This window comes from Sceloporus undulatus, chromosome 9, assembly GCF_019175285.1.
Source record: "Sceloporus undulatus isolate JIND9_A2432 ecotype Alabama chromosome 9, SceUnd_v1.1, whole genome shotgun sequence".
Taxonomy (NCBI): domain Eukaryota; kingdom Metazoa; phylum Chordata; class Lepidosauria; order Squamata; family Phrynosomatidae; genus Sceloporus; species Sceloporus undulatus.
This window is the reverse complement of record NC_056530.1, coordinates 3,738,573-3,752,746: the sequence shown is the minus strand read 5'-3', so window position 1 is coordinate 3,752,746 and position 14,174 is coordinate 3,738,573. Positions and strand designations below refer to the sequence as shown.

The 14,174-nt window shown below is 43.7% G+C and overlaps 1 protein-coding gene across 3 annotated transcripts in view; it reads left to right on the top strand.

Annotated features, from left to right (window-relative positions):
- The window catches only part of AHDC1 (AT-hook DNA binding motif containing 1), a 248,744-nt gene extending 240,300 nt beyond the window's left edge, over window positions 1–8,444 (top strand). For 2 of the 3 annotated variants that reach the window (XM_042439572.1, XM_042439574.1), the window contains exons 5-6: window positions 543–1,293; window positions 7,757–8,444. The gene's annotated coding sequence lies outside the window, so the exon portion shown is untranslated. The remainder of the gene's footprint in view (window positions 1–542; window positions 1,294–7,756) is intronic. The other variant, XM_042439575.1, reaches the window with a different exon arrangement.
- Window positions 8,445–14,174: the final 5,730 nt, after the last annotated feature.

Genomic DNA, 14,174 nt, shown 5'->3' with positions numbered 1-14,174 from the left:
CACTCAAAAACCACAAGGTTGCGAGTTCAAGACCAGCAAAAGAGCTCAAGCTTGACTCAGGCTTGCATCTTTCCGAGGTCGCTAAAATGAGTACCCAGATTGTTGGGGCAAAGTAGCTTACAGTTGTAAACCGCTTAGACACTGCTTAGGTGGTATGAAGCGGTATATAAATGAAGCTTGTTTTGTTTGTTTTTGTAAATTTAATTCATCAGTCTTCTGTTGCAAGCCATACAATGCAAAATGTTAGCCACACCTTACTTGAAAGTGGAGCTGACCATACAAACCATTTGTTGGCCTCCTCTGCCCTAAATGAAGGCAGCATGGGTATGCCAAGATATTCAGCAGATGCTATTTAAAAGGTTACTAAACCATAGATTCCAATAAAGAGATTCGCCAGGCAAAAATGTATTGGTTTCTGCAGTTCTATGCTCCTGAATGAATAAGGAAGCCCTGACAAAAAGGGCTACATTCTGCTATGCATCTCTTTCTCATTTTTTCTCCCCCCCCCCCCGCCCCCAAAACCCTTCTTCTCTCTTTTTCAGAGTACTTTAGCCAGCACTTTTTCTGGAACACTTTTCAAGTTCTGTATTTAATGGAAGTCAAAAAACTGATATTTTGTTCATTTGTTGTTTCTTTTGTTTTTCTTTTTTCTAAAATAAATTACAATGGAAAAAAGGGGGGAAGGAAAAGAGGGGAAAGGAAGAAAGGATGAAAAAGAAAAGAAGAAAGGAAGAAAAAATATATTTAAAAAAATAAAGAAAAAAACTTGCTTTATTTGAGAACAGCATGGAGGTGATTTTTTAACCAGACTGTGTCGTCAGCCCTTCTACCCACCCTTCCCACCCCATCCAGCAAAAAGACAATCGAATGGTTACAGCCACCACCCAGGCAGAGTGTGAGAGCATGAGGTTCCCATGTTCCTTCTCACCAGTCAGCCACCACGTATGGCATGCGTATCGCGAAACACTGGAAGGCAACAGACAACAACCAAGTATGGCCATGGGAAAGCAGACATTTATTTTTCCTTCTTTTGGCAAGGGAGAGGGAATGGTGGAAGATAATGGTTTAATCTGTAAACTCAAATGAAAACTCAGTAATGAAGACTAAAGACTTGGCATTTTTCCACCTCCTCATCTCCCCACCTGCTTCTCTTGTGCAGGTTTCTTTTTTTTCCCCCCCCCCCCCTCCAGTTTGTTTGTTTGCATTTTTTAAAAAATATTTTTGTTGCTTAATTTTCTTGGAGAGCCCTTTTGCAAATCTGTGAATGGATCTTGGAAACACCATCATCTCCCAGTAAGTAATGATCTCCATCTCTTTGGCATTTTCATTGATGTTTTATTTCATTCCATTAGCTAGGGTTTCTCCCCTTCCTGCCTGACAGGACAGGACATCACCATTTGCCCTCCTCTGGGAAAACCCCATAGGAATTGTGGCCCATGGGTGCTAGAAAACTTGCTAGAATCAATGTTCATGTTGATTTGACTGCTGTAATGCACTTTTCATTGCACTACTGCAATCTTTATGAGGGAAAAATAATTGCCTGGAGCATATTCAACCAGCATTGCACAAATCACACTGTCTATGACTGTATAGTCAGCCCTCCATATTTGTGGATTCTGCACCTACAGATTGACTCTGACCTGAAAATATTCCAAAATAAATTCCAAAAGCAAACACTGAATTTGCTTTTTACGTAAGGGATATAATTTTACTACCCCATTGTATATACAATGGCTATTGAGTATCCATGGATTTTGGAATCTATGGTATGTCCTGGAACCAAACTAAGGTGGGTACCAAGGACCCTCTATACTTCAATTCAGCCTGGACAGCACTTGGTGGCCTAAGATCTGCATATCTTAGGAACCTATCTCTTAGGATCAGCCTGTCTGATGGCTGTCATCATACCCAATTCTGTATGATATCACTTTGAGTGGATATATTGATAATTGGGATAGGTGAGGTTTCTTCCATTTGTGACTTTCTTGGGCCTGAGTTGAAGAAGTGAGTGCAAGCCCATACTTGACTGTTTTCCATAAGAGTTGCAAACCTTTGGTTTGTTTGTTTGTTTAGAATAAAATATTTATTTATGTATTTGTGAACTGTTCATACATTTGGTGCTTACTGCCTCACATTATGATTTTTTTTTTACTGTGAACCAAAATGTGACCAGAATGCTGATGATACCCAGCCAAAAGAGACAGTGGTGCTGTTACTAGATATTTCATTTGCCCAGATGAATGGTATTTGTTGTGGATAAAATAGTTTACATGCCTTTTGGCAGGTTGTAGTGGTGGTGGTGAAGATGATCTTAGCTTTGTCTCTGGAAGCACAAGTGGCCTTGATGGTTTAGGACTCCTTCTATCACTGTAGGCTGATACAACAACTACAGAATTGTTAGAAAAGAGATAGTTATCCCCACTCTAGTGACCACCAGTTGTATTACTACAATATGTTTTACATGGGCCTTTGAAAATGGTCCAGAAGTATCAGTCCAATATAGAGCAGCAAGATTATTTCCTTGAGACTGACCAATATGACCATATCACACCAGTGCTTCTCCATTGCCTTCCAGTTATTTTATGGCTTCAATTCAAACTGCTAGCCCTAAATGACTTGTGGGTCTGTGTTTATTTGAAGGATCACTACTTTTCATATCCAGCAAGCCTTTGCCATATGCGAGCTTGCCATATGCGGACTCAAGGTCATGTGGACATCAAGCCCTGGTAGCATGAATGGCACGTGCGCCCCTGGTACACCCCCATTAAAAGAAACAGATCCCCATGCATATAGGAAGGGCCCACTATATTACAATTAGTTTATGGTTATCTTCTGAGTCTGAGGTCTAGAGGCCCACACAAGTGAGATGTGACCTTCTTTGGAGGTTTTTAAACATAGACTAGATGGTCATCTGTCGGTAGCGCTTTCTGTGTTCCAACATAGCAGGAAGTTGAACTGGATGGCCCTTGGGGTCTCTTCCAACTCCACAGTGCTTCAAAAATTGCTTGTTCTAAGACTGTAATTCAGGGCTAGTGATCCCAGGGCTTTTCAGATGGTGTTGGGCTGCAACAGCTTCTATCGTCCTTGGCCATTGATCCTGGTGGCTTGGGCTGGCTGAAGTTGAAATCCAACAATATCTGCCAGACCAAAGGCTCCCCCCCCACACACACACACTATAGAATCATAGAGTTGAAAGGAGCCTCATGGGCTGTTGAGTTAAACCTGCTGCCTAGTGCAATGTCTTCAGTTATAACATCCACAGCAGCTAGCTCTCCAGCCTGTTTCTGAAGAAGTCCAGAGAAGGAGACCCTACGACTTCTCTAGGCAATGGTTCCTTTGCCAAAGTGTTCTTAACGTCAAGAAGTTCCTTCTAATATTCAATCAAAATCTACCCTTCTATAACTTGAAACCATTGTGCCTGATCCTACTCTCTAGGGCAGCAGAGAACAGAACTGCCCAGTGCTGTCTGTGACAAAGGTATGTAAAGAGTGCAGCCATGTCACCCCTATGTCTTTGGACATGTCCAGATTCATCAGCCTTTTCTGCTATGGCACATTGGCCCCCTCTCCCTCTAGTCATCCCGACCTCCCAGTCTGCTCAGCACTTCCGACACTGTTCTTGTTCCAGGTGGTCCCCCTCTCAACCCACCCGGCTCCTGGCTTAAGTATGCCTAGGCATGCACCTGTGCCTTTAATCCGCTTGATTAGGCTGTTCCACCATATGCACACACTTCCTCCCTGCCAAGCCTTTCCTGCCATCAGAAAGCCTTTTCCTGGCATGCAGTGTCTGTCTGTCCCCACTTCCTGAGTTTCCAGCTTTAATCAGGCTGTACTCAAAAGCCATCAAGTTCTGGGTAATTTGGCGCTAACAGTGTGCCAGGTATGTTTTTCCCTCCTTGTTCGGATTCGGAGAAGGGTCTTGTCTTTTAACAATCAATCGATACTGGATTAGCATACTGAATCAGCCATATTAAAGCCACATTAAATGCTCATTTAAACCTATTCACTGAGAAAAGGGTGCGGAGATAGGCCTGTGTATTTCTTTAACCCTTTCTGAATGTCATAAGCCTTGTCGTGAGGCTGGGTGGTCAGAATGTCCAGATCATTGTGTACTGAAAATGTAACAACAGGAAATATTTGCTAGAGTAAAGTGGAGCTGAGGGCAGATGGGGTGTAATGGTTTGAACATTCGACTGACTCTGGAGAGCAGGGTTTGAATCCTGGCTCGGTCATGGAAACCCACTGGGTGACCTTGGGCAAGTCACATTCTTTCATCCTCAGATGACAGCAGTGGCAAATCCCCTTTGAAGAAACTTGCCAAGAAAACCCCATGATAAGTTTGCCTTGGGGTCACCATAAGTTGAACATGACATGAAGGCACACAACAAAACAAAAGTGTAATGATATGTCATCGTACTAATTTAGACCTTGTAAAAGTTACTTTTGGACTAAAGATCCTGAAATCCCCATTAGTCAAAGCAGCTTGGGGATTCTGGGGATTCTAGTCTAAAGAGTAACTTCTATAGGCTGCACGATAGTAATAACACACACATGCACACACAAAGAGTTATCTTCAGTATGGAGTGCCCATACTGCACAGCCCATTCATCTTTGCTCAACAGCTATCACTTCTATAGATTTACTTTTGGTAGGTTATCACCTCTAAAGACTGAATTTTGGTACTCCCTAGGCCTTCCAAGTACCCAGAGTACTTTTAACTGCTGTGCAGTTGCATTGTTCTTGTACTAAAAGAGATTGAGAGCATTTTGACCCATTCTACCAATATGTTTGCTTTTTTAGGGCTTTGAGGTTTTTTGTTTTGTTTGTTGTTGTTGTTGTTTTGGCATGAAGGATTTAGTACAAACTAGCAAAGACATACAACTAAGCACTAAAATCAGAATCCTCCAGGCCATTGTATTCCCATTTCCCATGTATAGATGCAAGACCTGGACCATGAAGGAATCAGACAGTAAGAAAATCAACTCATTTGAAATGTGGGGCTGGAGAAGATGACTTAGGATGCCATGGACAGCCAAGAAGACAAACAAATGGGTTCTCGAACAGATCAGACCACAGCTTTCTTTGGAAGCTAAGATGATCAAGTTGAGACTATCATATTTTGGCCACATCATGAGAAGGCATAGGTCACTAGAAAAAACAATAATGCTAGGAAAGGTAGAGGGTAGAAGAAAGAGAGAAAGACCACAGACTAGATGGAGAGACTTAATCGGGGGTCATTGCAAGGGCTTGCAGGATCTGGGCAAAGCAGTGGAGGATAGGGATTCTTGGAGATGTCTCATCCACAGGGCTGCCATGAGTTGAAGTCAACTCGAGGGCAGCTAACAACAAAAACAAAGGATGTTTTGTCTCAAATAGTAAGGGGAAAGAGTAGCTTTGGGCACAGGATTCTTGCACAAATTTTATATGTGTGTGTGGGGTGGTCCTTTCATTTTAATTTTCAGTTAAAATGCTTGCAGTGCTTGACAATTTTTTGGCATGGATGTCTCAATATGTCGTGACATCCTTCCTTGCCAAAATGAGACAATTTGAGAATATTTTTTACATCTCTTGTTTCTAAACAGGAATGGGCAAAAAGTGAAAGGTTTGAGAAGATATGAAGGAGCTGGCTGTAGCCAGGGCACCCTTTTGAACAAGTGTCTCTAGAGTACATTATGCTTCTCTTCCCCCTCCTCTGCTCCTGCCTACTGGCATCCATTTTGATGCCACTTCTGAGAGCCTCTCAACAAGAGCTGTCCAATGGTTGCCTTTTGCTTCTCTCCCATGCTAACTAAGCTGAACAAGTCTAGCCAAAGCAGTCTCTATGACAACTGATCCCCCAGCTCTCCTCATCTTTTGCCTCCCTCGGATGCCTGTCACTCCATTTCTTCTGCCTGAGGGCCTCCAGCATCTTTCACAGGAGAGTTAAGCACTCCTTTCCTCTGTGTTTTTATGTCTCTTCATCCCCAGGTGGTTAGGCCTTTGGAACTACAAAGTCGGATCCTTTGGGCCTAGGAAGAAGTCCTGTCTGTTTCTGTGTAGGCATGACTGAAATAGCTCCATGGTATGACCCGGATGCAGTAGTGGTTCAGTCCTAGAATATGGGTTGCCACGTCTCCCAACCTTATTGTGCTCTGATCAGACATATACTGAAAGATGGTAGCTATCTCCTGCATTTGAGATCTTAAGGTGCTTAGCTTTATGGTCAACATCCCCCACCACTAGCATCCACCTAGGCTATTGCAATATGCTTATTCAGATACTTCTTTAAGGCAAGGAAGTGGGGGGAAAGTAACCTGTAGCTCCTTTTTCTGTCAAGAGGGTGGTGACCATAGCCTCCTACTCTGACTCCATCCAAGATCCAACCCATCAAGTCACTTGCCTCCCAGCTGTCTTATCATTTGTAATCAAGATACCTGGAAAATATCAGATGGGCAGGGCTACAACTCCGATCCCAGCCATTGGGTGAATCCTAGCTTTGCGGGAAAGGTGGTATGTATAAAAGGCATGAAGGAGGTGATAAGATATAGTCCAAATGAACTAGAAGGCATTGAGATAGGGATAGGTTTAGGGCTAATAACAAACAGGCTTCCATAGTATCAACATACTATGAGCAGGCTATAGATCTATGCAGCAAAGATGCTTATTCAGGTCAGACAAGCCACAAGTCATAGCAAGAGCACAGATTGTTCATGCAGGAGGTGCTAGCCTGTGTTTCTAGTATGTGTGTGCTGTGTGCTTTCAAGTTGTTTCCAACCCTAAGGCGAACCTATGAGGGAGTTTTCTTGGCAAGATTTGTTCAGAGGTGGTTTGCCATTGCTATCCTCTGAAGCTAAGAGAGTGGGACTTGCCCAAGGTCACCCTGTAGATTTCATGGCTGAGCTGGGATTCAAACCCTGGCCTCCAAAGTCCAGTGCTCAAACCACTACACCATGCTGGCTCATGTTCCTCGTAGCTCCAGTTAAAAGGCTTAATTGGAGAGCTACTAGAGGACATATTACTAACCTATATGGACCTGTTCTTTGACACTATATATATATATATATATATATATATATATATATATATATATATGGCAATTTCAGGTGCTTGATGTATCTTCAGCAACCCTCTTAAGTCACTTCATCCTTCACAGCTACATTTTGACAAAATGCAGGCTTGTGACTAACACTGTCATAATTTTTTATTATGATTTTCTAACACCTTTGCTTGATGAAGAAGCCAAGGGAGCTTCAAAAGCTTGCAGCATGTGTTTTGTGCGTTTTGGTTGTCCCAATAGACATATCACTGTTTTGTGGCTTTGTTGTTCTAGCTTCATACATGATATGATAGTCCTGTTTAAGTATTTGAAGGGATGTCATCTTGTTTTCTGCTGCTCCAGAGAATAGGACCCAAAACAATGGATGTAAACTAGAGGAAAAGAGACCCCACCTCAACATTGGGAGGAACTTCATGATATTAAGAACTGTTTGGCAGTGGAAAACACTCCTTCATAAAGTGGCGGACTCTCCTTCTTTGGAGGTTTTTAAACAGAGGCATCTGTTGAGGGTGCTTTGATTGTGATTTCCTGCATGGCAGGGGGTGCGACTGGATAGCCCTTGGGGTCTCTTTCAGCTCTGATGCTTTAGTGACACTCATAGTTCTGAAGGCATACTTTCAGGCCACTTCATCTAGCCCCACTGAGCATTCGCCATCCCCTTTTCTCCTGGTCGCTGTTTGTATTTCACACTGTAAAGCCACCTCTTTCTTTGTTTTTGCAGTTTCCATGATCAAGAGGAAGAAGACCCTCCCCACCAACCACCACTGGCTATGCTTTTGGCACAAACTGGAGCTGCTCTTGACATTGCTTCTTAGCAGGGGCAGGATAGGAAAAAGTGGGCGTTCCATCAGAAAATTCCTCATCCACTTAGAAAGCCCATCAAGAAGACAGACGTGTTGCCTTTCCTACCCTGTCTCCTTCCTCTCTGTATTACTGAGCCCCTCTGTGTTATTGCCTGTCCTACCCTTCCTTGCCCTCTCCCCCCATATCTGTCACTGAAATGCTTTTGTCTCCTCTATTGAAAAGCAAGTTGTGGGTGGGAAGAGCGGTCATAGGGGCTTTTCTTTCTGCACAAAACCAGCAATTGTAAATACTTTTCAAAAAAAAAATTTAAAAATGAAAAAAAACAATACAAAAGAACAATTGCAATGAAAACACACACACACACACACACACACACACTGTTTCCTCCCCAAAAAATCAGAAATAAATGTTTTTTAAGACAAAAAAGGGACAAAAAAATACAAAAAAAAAAAAAAAAGAATCCAGACAAAGTCAAGGCAGGAGAGAAGCTAATTGTGTCAGGTATGCACTGAGAAATCTATTTGCAGATTGACAAAAAGTAACAAGAACCTATTTATTGTAGATAATGTTTTATTATAAATCGTGTATTGTATATTGCATCTGTACATCTGCTGTGGTTTTGTGATGTGCAAATTTCAGCATGGGTTTCATTGAGGTTTTAAGTTGCTTTTTATTGTTTAGGGGGATTTTTTTTAAAGAAAAAAATTGTTTGTTTTTGGCAGTTACACACCCAAAGATGCAAATTTGTATTTTAAAAAAATCTTGGAAAAAGAAAAAGATTGAAGAGGAGCAAGTAAACCCTCTTTTGTTGGGGAGGGGGGAGAGGGAGGGGAGCAATGGCATTTTCTGAGTTCTCATTGGCCACTTGTAAACTGAAATGAGTATTCCTTCCTTCGTGTGTGCCCCTTTGCACCAGTGCTGAGCTCAGGGTGTGTGCGCGCGTGTGTGTGAGTGAGTGTGTGCATGCATGTTGACTTCTTTTTCACTTTTGTCCTGCCTTCTTTATCCCCTCCCCATCCTTTCCTGGATTTGCAGACATATGTACAGCTTTGTGGATTGTGCAAAAGGAAAGAAAGAAAGAAAGAAAGAAAGAAAGAAAGAAAGAAAACCACCCCATCTTGTGTTGTCCATTACTGATCTGAACTGTACAACTAAATATGCCAGACTTGGTAGTCGCTTGGAGACAGAACACACCTGATTCTCACCATATAAGCTCCTGCTTGCTTGCTTCCTTTCCCCGGGGCCAAGTTGCCTTCATCCACCCCCCCCCCAAGTCCCCCCTTTTTTGCTTCTCCCCCTTCCCCTGCACCCCAACTGGTCTTTTTGTGTATTTAGGAAGGAATTTTTAATAGACACTTTTTTATATTAAAAGAAACCTATATATTGAGTGACGAGGCTGCTTCGTGTGCTTCTCTTGGCAGTTGGATGGATGCCTGGGGTATCTAGGGAGAGTTGGTTGCCAGCACTTGGGTATAAGGGAAGAGTTAGAATGAATGTTTGCCTCATGCGTGGGAGACATTTTGGTTTATATGGAGGGCTGGGGTGGGAGAGGCACTTTCCAAAGCCAAATTCAGAAACAATGGCTTGGAAAGGCTGCTGTTTGGAAGTTTGGTCTGCAGGCAAAGGGCACCATCCGACTTTTCTCTTTGTGCTGCTGCAGGAGTTCAGTTTCCAGCTTGCTGCCACTCTTGCTCAAGGCTGCCAGCCTTTATGTTGGCGGCTCGAAAAGAGCTTGCTTGTTTTTCCTCATCTGAGAGTCCTCTGCACAAGCATAAGCTTGGCGAGGGGGATGAGATTTATTCTGGCCTGTGTTTCAAAGCAGGGAGCCTGGTCTGTGTGCGACATCATCTGCTGTTGTTCCCACTGTGGTTGGATGACTAGGGGCTTTTAAAAAAAAAGTTATTGCTCTGCTGCTGGCTGGAGTGCCAAGAGGAAATTAAAGGGCATTTCAAGTTGCCAACTTCCCCCAATGCTCTTGGTATGCTAAATGGGTGGCCTTTGGAGTATTCAGGTAGCCATTTCTGTTTGTACAACTGCAGCATGCTCCAGCTGCTGGACAGATTTTCTATGAGGTCTTGAACACACCAGGCCCTGCTGTGTGGACTCATTGGTTTAGTGCAGTATTACCAGCATATGCATCCTGCAGGAGGGGTAAATGTGTGCCCCACAGATCTTTTTCCTTTCAAAGGCAGAAAACAAGCACAATGTCTGGATCCTGGACCCAGCCCTTGCCTTCATAATTTGGGCAGTCCAGGTGTTTACATTGGCCATATTGTTTGGAGCTTCAGGAAGTTGATGGTGTCTAACCCCTTCCTTACAAACTTATGTGTCAGAGAATCAAGTGTACATTCAGTCATCGTTCCTACCCCAGTCCTTGGACACCAAAGTGTATTGATATTTGCCCTATTGAGTAGGAGCTCCTTTGCTTTCTTTCTGTGGCTGAATCGCATCTGGCAGTGACCAGATACAGACATAACCTTTCCCTGAAAGCATTTGGGGTTCTCCAAGGCTGCAGCAATGGAATGTCATCCCCTTTGAAGCGTTCAGATAAGGTTCCATAGACTCTTTATTAGTTTTGTTGCATACTCATGGTTTACATTTGCTCTCTTCCAGGTAACAACAGCATGCACTTCAGGTGATGAAGACTACAATATAATTTGTGGCAAGTCCCTTTAAACTCAATGCAGCTTCTGGCCAGTGGCACGTAAAAGATTATCAGATTGTCAAAACAAGAAAATGGAGCATAACATGCACCCTGGAAGCTTCATTCTCTTGTCCCTAGTTCCAAAACAATGGTATTTCTGAAAAATACTCAGTGATCAGCAGGTCTCCATGGGGAATGTGCTTCATAATTGCACAGGCGCAAGCACAGTCAGTTTCTACAAACTCTGTTCTGTGAAGGTGTAGGTGGAGATTTAATGAAAATGGCTAGAAGGGCAAGGAATGCATCCCTTAGTCTCTGGGGACTACACATTTCAAGGTGCTTGTAATGTGATCCCCTCCCCTTCAGAATGCCATTCTGGGCTCAATTTAAATGTGTTATCAGGCAGGGAACAAAACCAAATGCCCATATAACCCATATAGACTGGCAAATTCCAGTATATTATCTCCCCAGCTCTGTGTGAACTGCAGCATTAGTGTCTGAGGTACCTGAGCCCCAGATGTGCATTGCACTGCTGTGCCACCATTGTTCGTGGCACATCTGAGATTCTGATGTAAGTGAGACACCAGGTGCATACAAAGTTGCTGGGTAAATTCTTATGTGGCCTCACTTTTAAATATGACCTCAAGTGGGCAACTTTGGGATCAGCAAACAGGTTACATGGTGTTTTGCGAAGAGAACCTCCAAGAGTAAAGTTGCCACCTTGGATGGTCAACATGCAGGTGACAGTTGCCCCTCTGGCTATCACTGGACTTGCCATTGAACAGGTAGCAATAGTCCCCCTCCCTATGGGAATATGCACATTGTTATTAAGTTGAATCACACTCCCCAAAGATGTCCAGAAGCAAAACAACTTGAAACCAAGGTACACATTCCCTTCATGACCATTTTTAAGTTCTGGGGATGCCACTAAAATTTTCACCAAGGTTATCTACTGGGTAGGTTGCAACCCTGGTGGGTGGGATGTGGGGGGTGGGTGGGTTGAGTGGAGGTTACTACAATTCCCGTAACTCAGTGGAGGGGGGGCAGTGCCATAATTTTTTATTGAATTATTTTTAAACCTACACCAGGTGGCACCATGGGCTAGGGAGTGCAGAAATAGCTGGGTGAAGTACAATATGGCTTCAGTCAAGGTTAAGCAACCTGTGGTCCTTCAGATGTGGTTGAAATCTTAACTCCCATCAGGCGGGTTGTTGGAAGGACCACAAATATCACTGCTGTAAGTGTTGACCCTCCCTTGTGACTTGGGTCACACTGACTTGGGTCAATACTGAGGTTTCTTCCATAACGTTCCTCCTTCACCTGTTGCCCAATCATATCTCCAGTCCAACCAGCTGAAACTGAAACCCAACGGAAACTCCTGTACTAAAATAAGACAAGAGAGGAATAAATGTGCTTTGGAGGCAGAAGGTGTAGGAAGAGAATTTGCAGGATGGAAAAAGGCAGACAAGACAGGATAGGGTTGGGAGGCCAAGTCCAGTGAGCAGCGGTTGAAAGAAATGTGTGGATTTTTTCGGGAGAAAATATTAAGGGGAGGTTTGATTTTTGTTGTTGTTGTTGTTTGCCTTCAAGTCGTTCCGTCTTATGGCAACCCTAACGTGACCCTATCACAGGGTTCTCGGCGCAAGCTTTGTTCAGAAGACATTTGCCATTGCCTTCCCCTGAGGCTGAGAGCATGTGACTTGGTTTCATGGCTGAGCAGGGAATCAAACTCTGTTCTCCAGAGTCATAGGGCCTGAACAGACAGGCCAAAATAAAGCTGCTTTGAGTCACTTTGGAGGTATGCTGTTTAAATGACACATGCATCTTAAGAGGCCAGAAGCTGCACCAAAGCATGGCTTTGGTGTGGCTTCCGGCCTCTTAGGACGCATGCATCATTTAAACAGCATACCTCCAAAGCAGCCCAAAGCTGCTTTGTTTTGGCCTGTATGTTCAGGCCCATAGTCCCAGCTTGGCCATGAAACCTACTGGGTGACCTTGGGCAAGTCACATGCTCTCAGCCTTGGGGAAAATCAATGGCAAACCTCTTCTGAACAAATAATATTAAGGGGTGACATAACAGCCTTCAAATACCTGGAGAGGCAGGAGAGACCACAAATTTTCTCTCCTGCTCCAGAAGCAGGACTACCAGCAAAGGGCAGGTTTTGGGTCGTTGGGTCGTTCCCCCCCATCCCCAAACGTCATGCTAAAAGCTCTTTTACTGTGGAACAGATTACTTGGGAAGATGCTGGACTCTCGCTCGCTTGAAGCAGAGGCTGAACAGCTACCTGTCAGGAATGCATAGCTGCATTATCCTGCAATGGCAGTGAGTTTGGTGAAATGACCTCCCAAGATTTCTATAATCATGTCGCTTTCCATCCCCCACATACCCTTTGCTCTTGTTCTCTCCACTAGAGAAAAGAAAGGGGGGGGGGAAGCAAGAGATGTGCAAAGTGGTGGGTGTGCTGGCATGCTATACATGAAATTGGACTAGTTCCGTGGAAGATCAGTAGTTTAACTTATTCTGTGCTAACAGCCCAAGGGGGTGTTCCCACTTGCGATTTAAAACGAATTTAAATACAGCGGTTCGTTTTAAAGCGATTCAAAATAAAGCGTTATCCCGCTTTTCAAATCACTTTATTTGTATCGTTCCCATTTATGTAACGTTTTATTTTAATTTGCTGTAATTGACCCTGTTTCATCCCCATTCTAGGATGAATCGGTGTATATTTAAACCGGTTTTGTTACTTTTTCGTTCACATTCACTTGTTTCAGCTGTCAATCAAAGTGACATCATCATGACGTCACATTAATTCGGAGTAACATACACCAATGTAGCCTGTACCTGCGTTCCCACTACCTGACCATTTTTAATTCTTTTTAAATTTTGCGGTTTTTTTTAAAGAGCCAATGAGGAGGTGCTTATTCATCCTCTTCTGTGTCTCCCCATATTAGCTGCCATAACTCAGTGCTAGGGAATCCTGGGAATGGTAGTTTATTATGGCACCAGCACTCTCTGGCAGAGGAGGATAAATGTCTCACAAACACAACAGTTCCCATAATTCCCATAATATATATATGCATGTGTGTGAGAGCATTCATATATAAACGTGTGTGTATAAATACACACACCTACCTACCTACCTACCTACCTACCTACCTATCTATATAGTGTGTGTGCCTGTGTTTTGGCCAAATCAGATCAAGGAGGAGAAGGCAGAGGGCTTCATTAGGGAGAGAATCTTTGGGGAAGATTGCTCCCTGAGCTGTCTGGAGCGCCATGAAGCGGGGATATGTCCTGCAAAACCCATCCCATAGTTCCTCTGGAAAGAGCCTCGGTTCCCCAAATTCGCTTTGCCTGTCCCACGGGGAGAGAATCTTTGGGGAAGATTGCTCCCTGGGCTGTCTTGGGAGCCATAAAGCGGGGATATGTCCTGCAAAACCCATCCCATAGTTGCTCTGGAAAGAGCCTTGTGTCCCCAAATTCACTTTGCCTGACCCATTGATCTCTGGGCTGACCTCCAAAGCCCATCTGGTGCTCAGGCAGAGGTGAAAAAGAAAGAATAGTTAAAAATGGTGTTCAATGACTCTCCTCAGACATCGGTCTATGAATGAGGAGCAGAGGGGAGGTTGCAATCCACCGGAGGAAAGGCTATTATGTGAATGGAAGAAAATGGCGCCAGCAATGCAGAAA